Genomic DNA, 18,095 nt, shown 5'->3' on the forward strand with positions numbered 1-18,095 from the left:
ATGTGAAATACATTCTCGTAAGGATGTATGATGTCAATTGTAAACCAAGAGTCGAGATAAAAAGTTAACGTGTTATTATGATACATTGTATACGGAAAACTATTTTGAAATGGTTGTGTACTTGGATGCTATTGGGACCTAACTTATATAATAAAAAAAATGTACTCCGTTTTTGGTTTAACGGATTGGGGTTGTTTCAAGTGGTATCAGAGCATAGTCTAAGGGAATTAGGTGACCTTGGAATAGGTGCCTAGTCTTAGACTTATTGACGGTTGTGCGTTATTTGCGGGACTTGTAGGAATACGGGTCGGTTTGAGATTTGTTAGCGCCTTAGAGTAGGTGACTAACTAGGACTTGTGATTGTCCAAGGCGTGATTATGCGGTACCTTATTTCGTGTGTAAATTAGTGCCTTAGATTGCTAGTGCCTAATGTAAGTAGGCGAACTTGGACGTTGTTTTAGTGATAGTCACATAGGTTGTAGGTTGACTTGTTGTTGCGGTGTACTTGTGTATATTTATTATTATATTGTATATAGGTATATATATACAGGTATCTATTGGTGCGGTGTCCTAGAGAGGAATCTATTGGAGAGATTCGGATGTTTGGCAGTTTTGAGTGATCAAGTTCGCGGTAAGGACTTTGGTCATTCGGGTACTAGGAGTTATCGCTTGTTATCTTGTTCGAATGTAACGTCAGTCCGGGTAAAGTACTTTGTGTGACCATGTGAAAATGGTAAGGTACGCAATTGTAATAGTGACTGATCACCATTATTACGAAAGTGTATCTTGACACCAAGCATGACATGACGAGTACCGAGCGGAGGAAATGTGGCATGGTTGGGGTAGAACGGGACGAATTAGGAATCTTTTATTGGTTCCTAGGATATAGTGATCTCGAGTGATGTACTTGTTGTCACATCGGGTTCTTTGTGAGTTGGGAAGTGTTACGGTGGTTTCGGTTAGCTAAGGTGAGTGAGCAACTCACGAGTTCGGCGCGTGCGTAGTCACCCTAGGTAGTGGGTGCACTGTTGAGATTCGTCATTGGTTGTAGTTACCCATCGTAACTAGAATGACCGATTATTGTACGCGTGTGTGTGCGTCGAGGACTTAAATTTCGTAATGGAATGCTACAAGTCTAATGATTGTAGTTTTGAGTTACACTCGGTAGAGTGTGTGGTTAGAGAATCGTGTTAGGATTCTTGTTGTGAGTCGCCTTGGAATTGGCGAATCGAGGAGTCTTTGGGTCGTTAAACTCATGGGAGTGGGACCCGTATGACGGTGATTGCGTAGTGTGTTAGCATGTTGTGGATTATAGGGTAACATTCCTAACGGAATACCCCTTGATGATGTGGTTGTGTCGATGTGCAAAAGAGTGTAAGACTTGGTGTTTCCAAGCATCTCTTTAGTGTTAGATGAAGGGTTTCGTGAGGCTATATCGTTTGGCCTTGTGAAAATTGTGGGTAGCGTGTGATCGCTAGGAACTTTCGAGAAGACAATAAACCGTAAGGTTTGTCGAGTAGGTATGACTTCAGGTCATTATTGTGGAGAGATGGGTGACATCGGGTGTATGGAACCCAAAGATCGAGTTCCTAAATTTCAGTAGATTGTGGTGGGAATCTGCATGACACTGCGTCAGGTGCCCCTTTATACATGCAAAGTGTGATGTTCAACTCCGGTGATGGTATGATCACTTTGTACCTGGGGTGTCTGATAATGCTAAAAAGGAACATATATTTAGTATCAATATCCTTCCAATATGTAAAGCTTTTAGTTGCAATTGTTTTATTTTTATGTAATATTCGTTTAAATAAATAAGTGCGAAGATAAAAGAAGAAAACGACGATTTGAAGACGCAAATGACCAAAAAGCTCAAATGTACAAGATATAATTCAAGTGGTTCAATTTATTGATGAGAAACGTCTCAAAATTACAAGAGTACGAGCCACAAAACGTAAAGTACAAGATATTAAATTATACGAAAGGACGTTCGAAAAACCGGAACTGGGACCTAAGCCAACTATCAACGCGCGACGCAACGGAGCTAAAATTACAAGTCAACTATGCACAAGAATATAATATAATATTTAAATAATTATATAAATTATTTATATATTATATATTATATTAAATAACGTCGACAAACTAGCAAACAAAAAATATGTGAGCTGGATCTGTCGGCCATGCGATCGCATGGGAAATAGGCATAAAACTCATGCGAGTGCATGAGCCCATGCAAGTGCATGAGATTTGCACTAAAATCTCATGTGATCGCATGAGTTACTGTAGCAGGCCATATCCTATAAATTCGCCAGTTTTCTGTGAGTTTGAGGACATCTTTTTCTATCTATCTCTCTTTCAATTTATATTTATACTTATATTTTAGTTATAATTTTAATTTAAGTTAATAATAATAAGGTTATTGTAAGAATTTTTTACGGGTTTTAAGTCGAAACTCTGTCCTTGTAAACGCTACGCGATTAATCACCACTGTAAGCTATGTTCTTCCTTTTTAAATTAATGTATCGTAACTAAGTTGTTATTATGCTTATTTGAGCCGAAGTAATCGTGATGTTAGACTAAATATTAAGATGGTGTTATTGGATTTTGTACCATAATTAAGGTTTGGACAAAAGACCGACACTTGTGATCATTGGACTATTGACTATTAATAGGTAGGGGGTATTGTCTAATCTAATGACAACTCATTGGAACCTGTCGAACCTATCTTCAAATTAGTTAATCTAATAATTATTAAAATGATTATGTATGTCCTATTTAGTGACGTTTATAGGACATCTTTTACGATCATTTAATTAATTATTCGGGTTGGGTAATTGATTATTCATTCTGATCAAGTGGGTAAATTAATATTCATATCTCATTAAAACAGGGGTGGATTACATACAATGATAATTGATGTAATTGTTAACAAAGTAATAAAACCTTAGATTACACGCAGTCGATAACCTGGTGTAATCATTAAACAAAGTATTAAAACCTTGTTACAGTTCGAATCCCTAATTAGTTGGAATATTTGACTTCGGAAATAAGGTTAATTTGACGAGCATTTTATAATTATGACCGATGGACTATTATGGACAAAAACCAAATAGGTATCAAATAAACCAGGACAAAGGACAATTAACCCGGCTAACAATTAATTAAAATCAAAACGTCAAACATCATGGTTACGGAAGTTTAAATAAGCATAATTGTTTTATTTCATATTTCATCGTACCTTTATTTACTGTCATTTTAATTACTGCAATTTACTTTATCGCAATTTAAATTCTGTCATTTATATTATCGTCATTTATCTTTACGCTTAAAATACCGGTCATTAAACGGTAAAAACCCCCTTTTATAATAATATTACTATATATAATTATATATATTTTATATAAATATAGTTGTTAAAAATATAGCGTTAAACTCAGCTAGCTCCCTGTGGAACGAACCGAACTTACTAAAAACTACACTACTCTACGATTAGGTACACTGCCTATAAGTGTTGTAGAAAGGTTTAGGTATATCACATCCGTAAATTAATAAAACTTGTGTAATATTTCGTAGTAAAAATATAACTATTTCGTATACACCTCTACATACATCAAGTATTTTTGGCGCCGCTGCTGAGGACTCGGCAAAACGCTATATTTGTACGCTATATATTAGTAAAACTATATTTTTGTAAAAATATATTATTTCTTATTTCATAAAAATATTTTGTATTTATAATAAGTGTTGAAAATAATAAAATGAAAAAATAATAATATAAAAATATAAATATTTTTAAGATTTCATTTAAAATATATAAAATTAAAAAGTATTTTTATTTTATTTTTAATTTTTTTAAATATAAGTTTGTTTTTATTATTTGGTAAAAGTTAAAATCTGAAAAAAAAAAAATATAAATATAATTAAAACGAACTGGGCCGAACACTGTAGCAGCCCAACTTATGGCCTGGATCCACAGTCCATGCGACCGCATGGCCTCATAACAGAAGACTCATGCGATCGCATGAGCCTGTCTGACAGGTCTGATCCCGAGCTGGTACGGTTTAGGGTTTAAATTATTTATTATTATTATTATTAACCTAATTAGGGTTAATTATTTTATTAATTAGTTTTAGTTTTATTTAATTTGCATTTTTAAGTTATAATTAGTTTTAATAAATATATAAACTTAATACTTTTATAAAATAATAATATAAAAATAATATTTTTATAAAAATAAGTAATTTTATTATTTTTTATATCTTTTTATAAATTGTATATGTTAATCGTTTAATTCGTAATTTATATATTTATCGTTCGTAATTAGTTTTAAACTTAGTATTTTGCCGTAGTTTTTGTTATATTTATAGTTTTTAGGCTTTGCTGTAAAATCCCTTAAGTGTTTTTTCTTTAGATTAAGATTTAAGTGTTTTAGAATTTTGCTACGCCGTTTTAAGATTTCAGTACTTTTAAAGTTATTGCCTTTTGGATATAGAATTCCTTTTAAGCTTTAATACCTTAGACGTAAGTTTTTATTTTTAGTTTTTAGACTTTTAAATTTTGACGTTTTTCTTTCTTATTTTTATTTTTCGACCTTTTATTTTTCGACGTTTTTCGACGCACTCTTTTTCTTTCTTATTTCTCGACGCTCTAGTTTTTAGGACATAAATTTTTATTTCAAAACTTCGACGAAAAATTATTTTAAGCAGTTAAATTGATAGACATCCAAATTTTCTGGTTCGTAGTAATAGTTGGATTTGTTAGTGGCGAGTTGTGGGCTTCCGATTTAAAGGGTTCTGGCTACCTGCTGCATCTACTGGCTTTTCGAAACGTGGGAAAAATCAGAAAAGTCTATTAATTTGATAACTTATATAATTTTTATCTTTTATAACTAATAGGATATTCAGTGAATGCACCGAGCAAAACGTCCACCACCTTTCATACGTTTACCACCTGTAACTCGATTAAGACATCTAGCCAATATTGTCGCCGTTGATTTTTCTTTAGAATCATCATCTAGTCGACCAAGTACTCAAATTCAAATTTCCGATAATCCATTTTTTGAACCCGACCTCACAATTGAGAATCCGGAGGACATTCAGGGACAAATCAGAGATCCTGAACCACTAATCATTCCTCCTGAACCACAAATTACTCATCCAGAGATTTTCGAGGAAGAAACCATTAAATCAGAATCCTCTAGTGATTCAGATTCAACAAATTCAATCATGGAAAATCTAGAACCTCTAAGTATGGAAGATCGAATGAGAGCTACACGCACGGGCCAAGGTCACGCCATTATTAAGCCAGACATTAATGCGCCAGATTATGAAATCAAAGGACAAATCCTACACATGGTAACTAATCAATGCCAATATAGTGGTACGCCGAAGGAAGATCCAAACGAACATCTTCGAACCTTTAATAGGATTTGTACTCTATTCAAAATCAGAGAAGTTGAGGATGAATAGATCTATCTCATGTTATTTCCATGGACTTTAAAGGGAGAAGCCAAAGATTGGTTAGAATCATTACCTGAAGGGGCGATTGACACATGGGATGTCTTAGTTGAAAATTTTCTTAAACAATTCTTTCCGGCATCTAAAGCTGTGAGACTTCAAGGAGAAATTATTACGTTCAGACAAAAGCCAAATGAAACATTATATGAGGCGTAGACAAGATTCGGAAAATTGTTGAGAGGATGTCCTCAACACGGTTTTGATACTTATCAAATAGTACAAATATTCTATCAAGGATGCGATGTTGCTACACGAAAAGACATCGACATAAAAGCTGGTGGTTCCATTATGAAGAAAACCACAACTGAAGCTTACAAAATTATTGATAACACAGTGATATGGCCGAAACAGACGGTTTTTATTTGCGCGGTGTCGTTAGGCCGCGGCTCGCCAGGATCAGCCACTCGTGGGAGAGGGTACTGTTTTAAATTTATATTTAGCGGGGCCTAAATCTTACTACTCCTTATAAGTAAGGGAAGTATGACCTAGAGTCGTATTTTTGAGATATCAGTAACATCGAACCTATATTGTAACCTAAGATAGTTAGGGAGTAGTGAATATTTATTTTGGGATTTTCTAATTTATAAGATAGATAAAGTAAATGCGATAAAATTTGTAATTCAGATAAGGTTAAATTTATATTTATTTAGGCTTGAAGATTCTGAGTAGACAGCAATGTCCCTTACCCCCGACGCCCGTGCAGTCTGACTACAGGCATACACGTTCAGACGGCTCATCCAATTGAGCGACTCGGTTGGGTGACGTATTAACATTCCAAAAATGGTCTAAACTTTCTTAAGCATAATAGAATACATGGTTTACCATATCCGAGAGACGTGATGTGTTTCAATGCTTTCGTTAATGATTGGTAAAAGATAGTTAGTCCCTTAAAAAGAGTTCAACCATAAAGAACACCATGGCCAAGTCAAGTCTGACTTCCATGAACATGTTCGGTTATCCTAACGGTCCAATCCTTTATGTGTCTAAACAAACAGTTCTTTAATTAACTAAGAATCCCTCAAGCGGGGTGCAATGCTTGAGACCGCGTTATGGTGCAGTGTACTGGTCAACACTAACCGTGTTCCATGGCCTTACTTAGCAGAGGTACAGCTTACAACAACCGCTGTGCTTCAGCGTGCACGTACGAAGTTTATATGCTTGGTGACTACACTAGCATGGTCTAGGACCGACAATGTACTAGGGGTCTAGTCAGATGTTTCACTACGAAAGAGTCCTCAGTCAGAATCCAAAGCTCGATAGACTTACTACAACCGGTGTGCCTCGGTCGATCTTACGTTGTATCCGATAGACTTCTCTTACCAAGGGGTGACACAGATAGTGTACTCTGAATCGGGGTTCGCGACTTCCCAATAACAGAGCCTATAACTACGTTCTATTAGTTGGAAAAGCGATTGAGTTTAAAGCATAATCGGAAAGCACTTCGACAGCATACACAGACCATAATATTATTTCGGCATTATAACTGCTTACATCATAGCATACACTAAAGATAACTACTCGCTAATCATGGCAATAATATCATAAAACATTATATAAGATAAAGGATAGAAGTACCAGTAGATTAAATGAGTTCTGAATACAAAAGTGACAAATTCAAGACTCCAGACTTCTCCTAATACAATCTTCATCGTTCTTCTCCGGGTACTAGGTTTCCCGCACGGAGTCGAAGGCCTTGAGAGTATGACTAATATTGTACAAGAGAGAGAAAGAAGTGAATTGAAGTATGTGTTGGAATGAATGACAAAGACCCTTTAAATAGACTTGGAATTTGCCGGCATACGCCTGGCAGGGCGTATGGCAGGGCGTATGGCAGCCCGTTTTTGGAAGGCCGTATGCAAGGCAGGCCGTATGGTGGCTCGTGTGGTGGCACGTATATGGCAGGCCGTTTCCATACTGGCAGGCCGTATGGCAGGTCGTATGGCTTGCTGGTCAGCCTTGATTTCCTGGATCGTAACTTGATTTCTTGTCTTTCACCGTTTTCGCTCTAGAACCTTCGTTTTAGCTCCGATTCTCTTGATTCTTTTTGCACCGCCTTCGTAATTACTTGTTCATCAATTCTAACCGACGAAGTGGGTATTTTTCCGACAAAGTTTGAATCTTTCTTGTTTTTGGGCCTTAATACCGGGGTGAAAACGTGACTTTTTAGCCGATATCAAATATCCCACACTTAGACTTTGCTTGTCCTCAAGCAAACTCTCATTTTAAAGAATCTTTTCGGCGTTTCTTTTCTAATAGCCTAAGCGGTTTGTTTTATTATAAGAGCAAAAAGATAAGGTGAGTCATCTATGTTAGGATTGAAATTATCTCTACAAGCATGCGAGGAGGTTACATGACATAGGCTAGCTTTCACGGGTCACTCAAATCACTCAAGTGTTTAGGGTTCCCTATAGATCTATGAAATGAATACACTCATAGCCAGTCATGCTGCACCCATCGTCATAGGCTTGATAAAGACTCAAATCCTTGCTGCTAACGCGAGAACGGTAGTAATCTCAGCTTTATGGGTTATTTGTCAATGATGGAGAGGGAATTTTGGAGTGGTAGTGAAGTTGTTTTTGAAGAGTGAGATAAAAGGGTAATATAGTCTTTATACAGACTTTTATTCGGATAGATAGGAGTGCTGAAATATTTTGAGAAGCACTTTTGAACTTTTCTTCATTTGATAATCATTTTCGGTCGAGTTCTCTTCGGCATTTCTCTTATTTAGTTCTGCTCCTTCATCAATTTTTTATTTTTTTATTTTTTTTTGGAGACTTCATCTCGAGAAACTTTTTGCCGGTAAACTTTTTCAAGATCTTTGCCATGATACTTGAGAGGTTTATAACATTGGGTTTTTGAAAGGAATCTCATTTTCTGGGTTTTCTGAGAAGTAGTAAAGGTGATATGGATGTGATGGTGGAGTAGAAGCAGTGGAGGTGTGGAAGGCTTATGTTTGACAAATGGGTAGCTATTTTGATTACAACCGAACCACGCTTTGCTGCCTGGAGATGTAGATCTAAAGTAAGTTCTGATTCTGAGCACAGACATTGGCACTCTCAACGGAAAATAGTGAAGCATTAAAGATGATGCTGGTCTTATTTGGGGTGCCTCACCATAATCAATTTAGGTCGATAATGCCTTAGTCATGCAATGCTCTATTAGAGATTTTAGTCTAACAAGAATTCCACCTTACTTAAGCCTTATTTTTATTGCCAAACGTTTTAGGTTTTCAAAAATACTTTTTCGAAAAGGGTTTCTTTTGTAAAAATTTTGAGATTTGACTTAAGGACTTAGAATCTTCGTAATGGTTTATCATGATACAGCATAAAAAGATACCAACATCCCACACTTAGATGAACATTGTCCTCGATGTTCCTAGTGTATCCCACACTTAGGAGTTTTAGTTGAAGATTTGGGAGTGTTTGTCTAGTGTTTTAATTGGGTGTTATCCCACACTTAGTGATAAACTAGGATGCGGTATGGTTTGAATCTTGAGCTAGTAGCGAAAAGAAAGAAATACCCCTAGCAGATGCGGCTGGCTTCCTTGCTTCTTTATCAGCTCATTTGTCATCCTTTATTCTTCTACTCTACTTTATTGCACGGGTTTCCTCCCGAGAAGCGCTTTTGTTTAAGGTCGTTGGCTCGACCGTAGTGATTCTTCAAAAAGCAAACATTCCTCGTTGATGGTTGTGATCTTGGTCTTCTTGAGGGAATGTGAGTCTTGGTGGATAAGTCCTGAGAAAGTGTCAGACCAATAGTGGTAACAAGTCTGGTACTTCTCTTGAAGATCTTCTGAACGATAAGTAGTGCGTAGTTTCTGCTCTTGATAAGTCTTAAAGTCCAATGAGAATATGATCCACAGCTCTGCTAGTTGACCCATGAATGTCAATCATGGTCGCAGTGCTGGTGTTGATGATTTCTCTGATGGGATGCTCATTTCGGAGGTCTTCAAACAATGTAAGAAACTGTATCTTTAGAATTTCGAAGTCTTCGGAATGGTGATCTCCACAGTAAGAGTCTGTAGCTTTGCATAGATTAGTTAAGAGATGAAGCTGGAAAGAAGTGAACAACAATCCTGATCCGAGTATTAATTTCACCGTCTTTGAGTATATCTCCCGACATCCAGCTTTAAATTTGAAACTAGGATCTGTGGATTCGTGGAAGATACGTGATAGCTGCTTTGTAACATAGGTGGCAATGTTGACTCGATCTGGTTCAAGATGAGAGAACGGATTGTTTCGTCTTGCTTCCTTCATAACAGCGTCTTGTAACTCTTTGATAATCAGATCAGCGTGGTGATCAATTGTTACGTAAATCACTAGTCTGTCTGGTGTGTTTTCGAAGTTATCTCTATCCAGAATAGTGAAAAGACTGTGAATATCCTCGATCATTTACAAATCAGAGTGATAAGTAGGGCGGTCGGTGGAAAGATTCATATGCTTCCGAATGAGAGTCAGTAGTGCTCGTTCGTTTCGTGAGAACGGAAGTGCAGATCCGGTTAAGGCATTATAAACCTTAAAGTAAATGATCTTCTGATCTCGACAGAATCTTGTCTTGAGAATAGTGCGAACCACTGAATTATGCTCTCGTTGCCTTTCTTCGTGATAGATATGATCGTGAAGAGAGTTGATAAAGTCTTGAATGAGTTCTTCTAGGATTTCAACATCATTGTCTTTTCTTCGGAGATAGAGGTGGTGCTCTTCTCTGATAGCCATGATTCGTTCTGTTAAGCGTAGCGAAAAATCAATGGTTGACTTTCAGATGGCTTCGAGAATGTCTTCAAATTCATCGGTATCATTAATGAAGGTAATCATGTCTGCATGTGTGGATATAACCGGAATTTGATCTGAAGAAGAGTCCGGCTCCCCTTGATCTACTTCGGTTGGAGAGTGTGAGTTAGTCAGAATGTCTTCGTGATGCTCTTCCTCGTCATCATCGGTATCCGGTTCCTCTGAGGATGCGTCTGATGAACGGGTTCCTTCAGTATTCTGATTCTCCACTTTGATACTTACAGGATCAATTTCTATATCCTTAACCTCAGCCTTGTCGTTCTTCTTTTTGAAGCGAATGATTAAACTGTGATCTGCCGTTTCAAGCCTCATTATTTCTTCATGACGCTCAGTGCTTGGAACGGGTGTTGTCGCAGTTTCTTTTACGTCTTCCATTTCCTCTTCCTCTTCAGATTCCTCCTTTTCCTCTATTTCTTCGCTGAGATCCTCTTCTTCCATTTCTGGGTCGTCTATAGACTGTGATTCGACACCCATCTCGATATCGTCAGCTGGTGGTAATGACTCATCATCGGAAGTGATCCGTCTGGTGGAAATAGCAAACATCTCTGCCTGTCCAGAAAGATCGGTTGGTCGGTCAATTTTGAAGGTAACGCTCTCCCCATTTGATCGTAAGATCATGGTTTGATTGTACACATCAATGACAGTCCTAGCTGTATTCATGAAAGGTCTTCCTAACACTACTGGGGTGTGTAGGTCTTCTTTAATATCCATTACTACGAAATCCGTAGGGTACAAGAATTTGTCGACTTTCACCAAGACGTTTTCAACTATGCCCTTAGGATATCGAATTGTATGATCGGCAAGTTGGATTGTCATTTTGGTTGGTGACAAATCTCCTAACTCTAATCTCTTGTAGAGAGAGTAGGGGATTAGGTTGATACTTGCTCCTAAATCTGCTAGCGCATGAATGGTTCCAGATTGGTAGATTGAACACGGGAAAACGAATTGACCCATATCTCCTAGCTTAGGTGGTAGAGAGTTTCTGAGTAATGCAGAGCATTCTTCACTTAGTGGAATTTTGTTAGAGTCTGGTATCCTCTCCTTTGTAGATAGAAGCCTTCGGATGTATCTCTTCTGGTTGGGAACTTTGGACATAGTGTCCAAGAATCTTCCATCTAGTCTAAAGGAATAAAGCTTGGATGGTTCTTCTTGTAGCCTTTCAGGATAAGGTACGCGAACTGGAGTTTTAGGGGTCAGCTTCTGAGTATATGTTGATTTGTTCTTGAGCCTAGTTGACCTTCTCTGTAGTTCTTCCTCTGGGATTACGGAATCCATTTGCTTTGTTTCTTTTATGTGGGGATTCTGGATAGTATTACTTGGCAATCTTCCCTACGGTCGGGTTTCAAGGCGTTGTGATAACTGTCCGAGCTGCGTTTCTAAACTTTTGAGCAGAGCCAATTGATTTCTCATTAGTATCTCCGTCTGATCTTATCTGGTTGCAGTTCTCTGATTTAACTGTTGTTGTCCTTGGATGAACTGAGTTAACTGATCATCAGCTCCGAGAGTGGGGTTAGCTGCTTTTGTAATCTGGGTGGTAGGGAATTCTCCTCAACTGGGGGACCAGTGAGTGGAAGTGGTTGATCGTAGGTCAATTGAGATTGTTGGGCTGGATAAGGTGGATAGCGATAGCAGAAAGATTGATTGCCTCGCTGAAATTGATTAACCCTTGGTGGTTGATTGAATCCGGGATTTGGTGGACGAGCTGGGTATTGAACGTAACAGACTGAACCGTCAGGGTTTTCGTACTCAACTTGATAGTCTTCAGTAGGTTGTGGGTTGGTACAATTAACACAAGCCTGAGCTTGGTTAACCTGCTGCGGTTACGTCTTCAATTCTCCGAGTTGCTTGGAAAGAGATTCCATCTTATCTGTGAGGGATTTGATGGCCTCCGTTTGATTGTTAAGTGCAGAGAGTGGGGTAGATGATGAAGTTGTTTCACCACTGTTCCAGTCATGATGATGCATCGTCATGTTCTCGAGCAATTCACTTGCTTCATCTGCGGTTTGGTTCATCAGATTCCCTTGAGCTGCTGCATCGATCGTCGTCCTATGATTTACTGTAAGACCATTGTAGAAGGTACAGATTTGGGCTGACCGTTCTAACTGGTGATTAGGGCATTTCTTCAGCAGGGTTTTGAAACGCTCCCATGCAGTGTAAAGAGATTCATCATAACTTTGTTTGAAGTTAATAATGTCATTCTTCAGTTTGGTTTGTTTAGAAGGAGGGGAATATTTGGTTAGGAATTTAGTCGCCATCTCCGTCCATGACGTGATGGAGTCTTTTTCCAGTCCTTCAAACCAAGTTTGAGCATGATGAGTGAGAGAATAGGGGAACAAGTATAGCCGGACTATATCTTGTCCTATCCCTGGCTGTTTGTAGGAGTTCGAAAGAGATATGAATTTATCAAGGTGAGAATTAGGATCGTCATTTGGTAATCCATGAAATTGACAGCTATTCTGAATGAGCTGGATGATGTGATGTTTTAACTCGAACGAGTGTCCTTGAATCTCTGGAAATCTGATTGGTCCTCCTCGACCTTCAATCGAGGGTTTCGTGTTTTCTGCTAAAGTAACGCGTAACGCCATTTGGTTTCTAATTCGTGCTTCCTTGCGTGCTTTAGAGATTATTGCGTCTGGATCAGGTACGAATAACAACGGCCCTGGTCTAGATCGGGTTTGGGTCATACACTGGGTATGCCTTTTTGTTTTTAATTTTTGTAAATAAGCTAAATTATAATAAGCTAAACTAAATTCTAAGGTAATCTAAGGTAATCTAAGGTGGTCTAATCTAAGGTAAACTAGAGTAATCTAAAGTAATCTAATCTAATTAACTAACTATCCTATGGTGGAATATGTTTTTGGTTCTGGCTACTGATTCCCTGGTATTTCGGTAACAAAGTTCCGCACAAACTATTCAACAAACCAAGTGGCCAGGCCGACTACGAAGAGGCAGGATCCTTTTGGTCCCAATATAATTGGCGACTGTTCGGAAAATCCAATAACCAAGTCCGTGTATAATTGTCTTTCTTAGACACCACTAAATGCTTGTGAATAAGTTTGATTGAAAACAGTATTGCCTGATACCAGTTCCCCGGCAGCGGCGCCAAAAACTAGGTACCACTCTTGATATGGCCGAAACGGATGGTTTGTATTTGCGCGGTTTCGTTAGGCCACGGCTCGCCAGGATCAGCCACTCGTGAGAGAGGGTACTGTTTTAAATTTATATTTAGCGGGGCCTAAATCTTACTACTCCTTATAAGTAAGGAAGTATGACCTAGAGTCGTATTTTTGAGATATCAGTAACATCGAACCTATATTGTAACCTAAGATAGTTAAGGATTAGTGAATATTTATTTTGGGATTTTCTAATTTATAAGATAGATAAAGTAAATGCGATAAAATTTGTAATTCAGATAAGGTTAAAGTAAGTGCATACTATGACTTCATTAGTTATTCTGCCGAGATTATAGAATGTTGGCTCATGAATAGGCAGAGGCCTTGTATTCATTACACTGGTCCTAAACACCCCTGTCATAAGACATGTCACTGGGTACTGCGTTAGGCTTGAAGATTCTGAGTAGACAGCAACGTCCCTTACCCCCGACGCCCGTGCAGTCTGACTACAGGCATACACGTTCAGGCGGCTCATCCAATTGAGCGACTCGGTTGGGTGACGCATTAACATTCCAAAATGGTCTAAACTTTCTTAAGCATAATAGAATACATGGTTTACCATATCCGAGAGACGTGATGTGTTTCAATGCTTTCGTTAATGATTGGTAAAAGATAGTTAGGCCCTTAAAAAGAGTTCAACCATAAAGAACACCATGGCCAAGTCAAGTCTGAATTCCATGAACACGTTCGGTTATCCTAACGGTCCAATCCTTTGTGTGTCTAAACAAACAGTTCCTTAATTAACTAAGGATCCCTCAAGCGGGGTGCAATGCTTGAGACCGCGTTATGGTGCAGTGTACTGGTCAACACTAACCGTGTTCCATGGCCTTACTTAGCAGAGGTACAGCTTACAACAACCGATGTGCTTCAGCGTGCACGTACGAAGTTTATATGCTTGGTGACTACACTAGCATGGTCTAGGACCGACAATGTACTAGGGGTCTAGTCAGATGATTCACTACGAAAGAGTCCTCAGTCGGAATCCAAAGCTCGATAGACTTACTACAACCGGTGTGCCTCGGTCGATCTTACGTTGTATCCGATAGACTTCTCTTACCAAGGGGTGACACATATAGTGTACTATGAATCGGGGTTCGCGACTTCCCAATAACAGAGCCTATAACTACATTCTATTAGTTGGAAAAGCGATTGAGTTTAAAGCATAATCGGAAAGCACTTCGACAGCATACACAGACCATAATATTATTTCGGCATTATAACTGCTTACATCATAGCATACACTAAAGATAACTACTCGCTAATCATGGCAATAATATCATAAAAAATTATATAAGATAAAGGATAGAAGTACCAGTAGATTAAACGAGTTCTGAATACAAAAGTGACAACTTCAAGACTCCAGACCGCTCCTAATACAATCTTCAGCATTCTTCTCTGGGTACTAGGTTTCCCGCACGGAGTCGAAGGCCTTGAGAGTATGACTAATATTGTACAAGAGAGAGAAAGAAGTGAATTGAAGTGTGTGTTGGAATGAATGACAAAGACCCTTTAAATAGACTTGGAATTTGCCGGCATACGCCTGACAGGGCGTATGGCAGGGCGTATGGCAGCCCGTTTTTGGCAGGCCGTATGCAAGGCAGGCCGTATGGTGGCTCGTGTGGTGGCACGTATATGGCAGGCCATTTCCATACTGGCAGGCCGTATGGCAGGCCGTATGGCTTGCTGGTCAGCCTTGATTTCCTGGATCGTAACTTGATTTCTTGTCTTTCATCGTTTTCGCTCTAGAATCTTTGTTTTAGCTCCGATTCTCTTGATTCTTTTTGCACCGCCTTCGTAATTACTTGTTCTTCAATTATAACTGACGAAGTGGGTATTTTGCCGAAAAAGTTCGAATCTTTCTTGTTTTTGGGCCTTATTACCGGGGTGAAAACGTGACTTTTTAGCCAATATCACACAGCCTCCCACTCGCATGAGTGGCACCAGGAAAAAGATATCTTTCGTTCATCTAAAGCGGCTAGAGCCGATTCTAGCCATGACTTTGATTCCGTTTCCATAAAAATAGATGTTTTCGAAAGACGAATGGAAAAGATGAATAAAGATATTCACGCAATACGAATCAGTTGTGAGCAATGCGGTGGACTATACGTAACGAAAGATTGTCACATTGAGCAAACGATGGAACAACGTAAGAATGTTTCCTACATGAATCAAAGGCCGGGAAATAATTATCAAAATAATTATCAACCGCCAAGGCCAAACTTCAATCGAAATCAAAACATTCTTTACAATCCAAATGGGCCAAACAATAACTCGTACAACCAACAAGGTCTGAATAACCAACCAACTCAAAACAACACTTTCAATCAACAAAGACCTGGCTTATATAAACCACCAAAACAAACCGAAGAGAAAAAGCCAAATCTAGAAGAAATGATGGCAAAGCTAATGGAATCTCAAACACAATTTATAACATCTCAAACTGAAACAAATGAGAGGTTTGATCAATCACTAAGAACTCAACAAGCTTCCATTTTGAATCTAGAAAAATACGTAGGTACTCTTGCTAGCATGATGAGTGAGAGGGAACAAGGAAAGCTACCGATTGATACTGAAGTAAATCCTCGGAATGAGAATGTTAATATGGTATCAACGAATTCTGAAAAACCAGCATCAGAAGATGGGAAGGTTTTAGATGTGAGTAACAATGAAGAAGTTACAACACCACCACCACCCGAGTATGTAAAGCCAGTGGTGGCACCATACAGACCACCCATCCCGTTTCTAAGAAAAGGAGTTGAGTATGAGAAAGTAATAGGTAATAAAGTTTGTGATACCTCTGGAAAGAAGAAGAAGAATAAGAAAGTGCAAGAAACAAAAACCGTAAAGATAAACTCGGTGAAGACAGTTCCACCAAAACCTCCACCCAGGTTGGGTGATCCGGGTGAATTTATTGTTCCTTGTCTACTTAATGATTGTGTCATGTATAATGCACTAGCAGATTTAGGTGCGAGTATAAGTGTTATGCCTCTTTCATTATATAAGAGATTAGGAGTAGGTGAGTTAAGTCCAACAAAGATGAGTGTCCGACTCTTTGATCAAACCATTAGGCACCCAGTTGGAATCGCTGACAACCTACCCGTTCAAGTGGGTAATTTAACCTTTCTAGTCGAATTCATTGTCATTGATATTGAAGAGGACTCAAACATTCCTCTAATTTTAGGTCGACCATTCTTAGCATCCACTGGGGCGTTATTTGATGCAAGAGAGGGTAGAATGACACTTAGTAATGATGACAAATAAATCACCTTTATGAGTCGAAAGTCTAAATCTCCACTAACCAAAACCGTTGAACCAACAAAAACGATCGATGAGAAGCATATTGTTTTACCAACTCCAACGGTAGTGCTTAACAATAATAAAATGCCTAAGTGTGGGGAAGATGAAGTAAAACCTAATGATGACCTGATAACAAATAACCCCGTTGTTGATACGAAATTAAATGACTCCGTTATTAACAGTTCAATGAAGAAACTTATTAAACGAATTCGCGATGCTAGAACCAAGGGGAACTTTAAGTTACGTAACCGGTTAGTATCCAATCTATCGCCTAAAGAAAAGGCGAAACTAGTTGAATTTGTGGAAGTTACACAAGAATCCGACCAATGGCTTAAAGCAAAAGTCACAGATATGCAAGTTGATTATGGTCCAAGAGAAATTGACAATGAAGTTAACCACAATTTCGACACCACAGCTACCTAAGTGTGGGGAGATTCAAATGTTCTAAGAAATAATGCTGTCTAGGGTTAGTTGTTCTGTTCTCGTGTAGTTTCGAGAATAGAATTCGATTGGTCTTTTCCACTAGCAGACACTAAAGAACTGGTTTTCTCCCCCCATTCTGAATTTTTGTAGGTTTCGTATGAAATTTATATGCATTTTTAAATTTAATTTTTGTGTGTTTTTAAAAAAACAAAAATTACTTTATTTCATTAAGTTAAAAAAAATGATTTCTAAAATTCATCATAAGTTAAAGACTAGTTCATGGAACCGAAATTGCTTTACCCGAGGGCGGGGCAAAAAATTTTGTTATCATTATTTTTAATATTATTGATTTAAAGTATACCAAAAAAATTAAAAAACCCAAAAATCTTTGCTTTTAAAACAATCGCTTTAAAAACGACAAATTTTAAATTTTGTCGAGGGACGGACTAGGTAAACATACCGAAACTACCTAAAGTAAAAGGAAACAAAATTTTTAAAAAATTATTCATTTAAATTGTTTTAATAAATAAAGATTTTATAAAATATATATATATATATATATATATATATATATATATATATATATATATATATATATATATATATATATTATATATGTTTGTAGTTTATCTTATATACAAAACAGGGTAAAACAACGCATTTTCAAAGACTGACATTAAAGTTCAGCAAAAGCTACTAATTTTAACGACAAGACGTAAAAGATCAAATGTGATATAAAACAATATGTTTGTAAACTCGATATTTTTAATCATTTTTCTACACTAATCACCCTCATGAATTTAAATTTTTACTGATTTCATGCAAATGAGGGCATTGCATGATCTCAAGTGTGGGGAAGGGTTATAAATTCTCTCGGGTTTACACTTAGTTAAATT

At 37.8% G+C, this 18,095-nt stretch overlaps 1 non-coding gene across 1 annotated transcript; it reads left to right on the forward strand.

The window, feature by feature from the left end:
• The first annotated feature begins 12,406 nt into the window (after window positions 1-12,406).
• LOC139845766 (small nucleolar RNA R71) lies at window positions 12,407-12,513 on the forward strand. The gene has a single exon (XR_011758524.1). It is a non-coding gene; the product is annotated as a small nucleolar RNA R71 (small nucleolar RNA).
• Window positions 12,514-18,095: the final 5,582 nt, after the last annotated feature.

This window comes from Rutidosis leptorrhynchoides, chromosome 4 (genome assembly GCF_046630445.1).
Source record: "Rutidosis leptorrhynchoides isolate AG116_Rl617_1_P2 chromosome 4, CSIRO_AGI_Rlap_v1, whole genome shotgun sequence".
NCBI classification, from domain to species: Eukaryota; Viridiplantae; Streptophyta; class Magnoliopsida; order Asterales; family Asteraceae; genus Rutidosis; species Rutidosis leptorrhynchoides.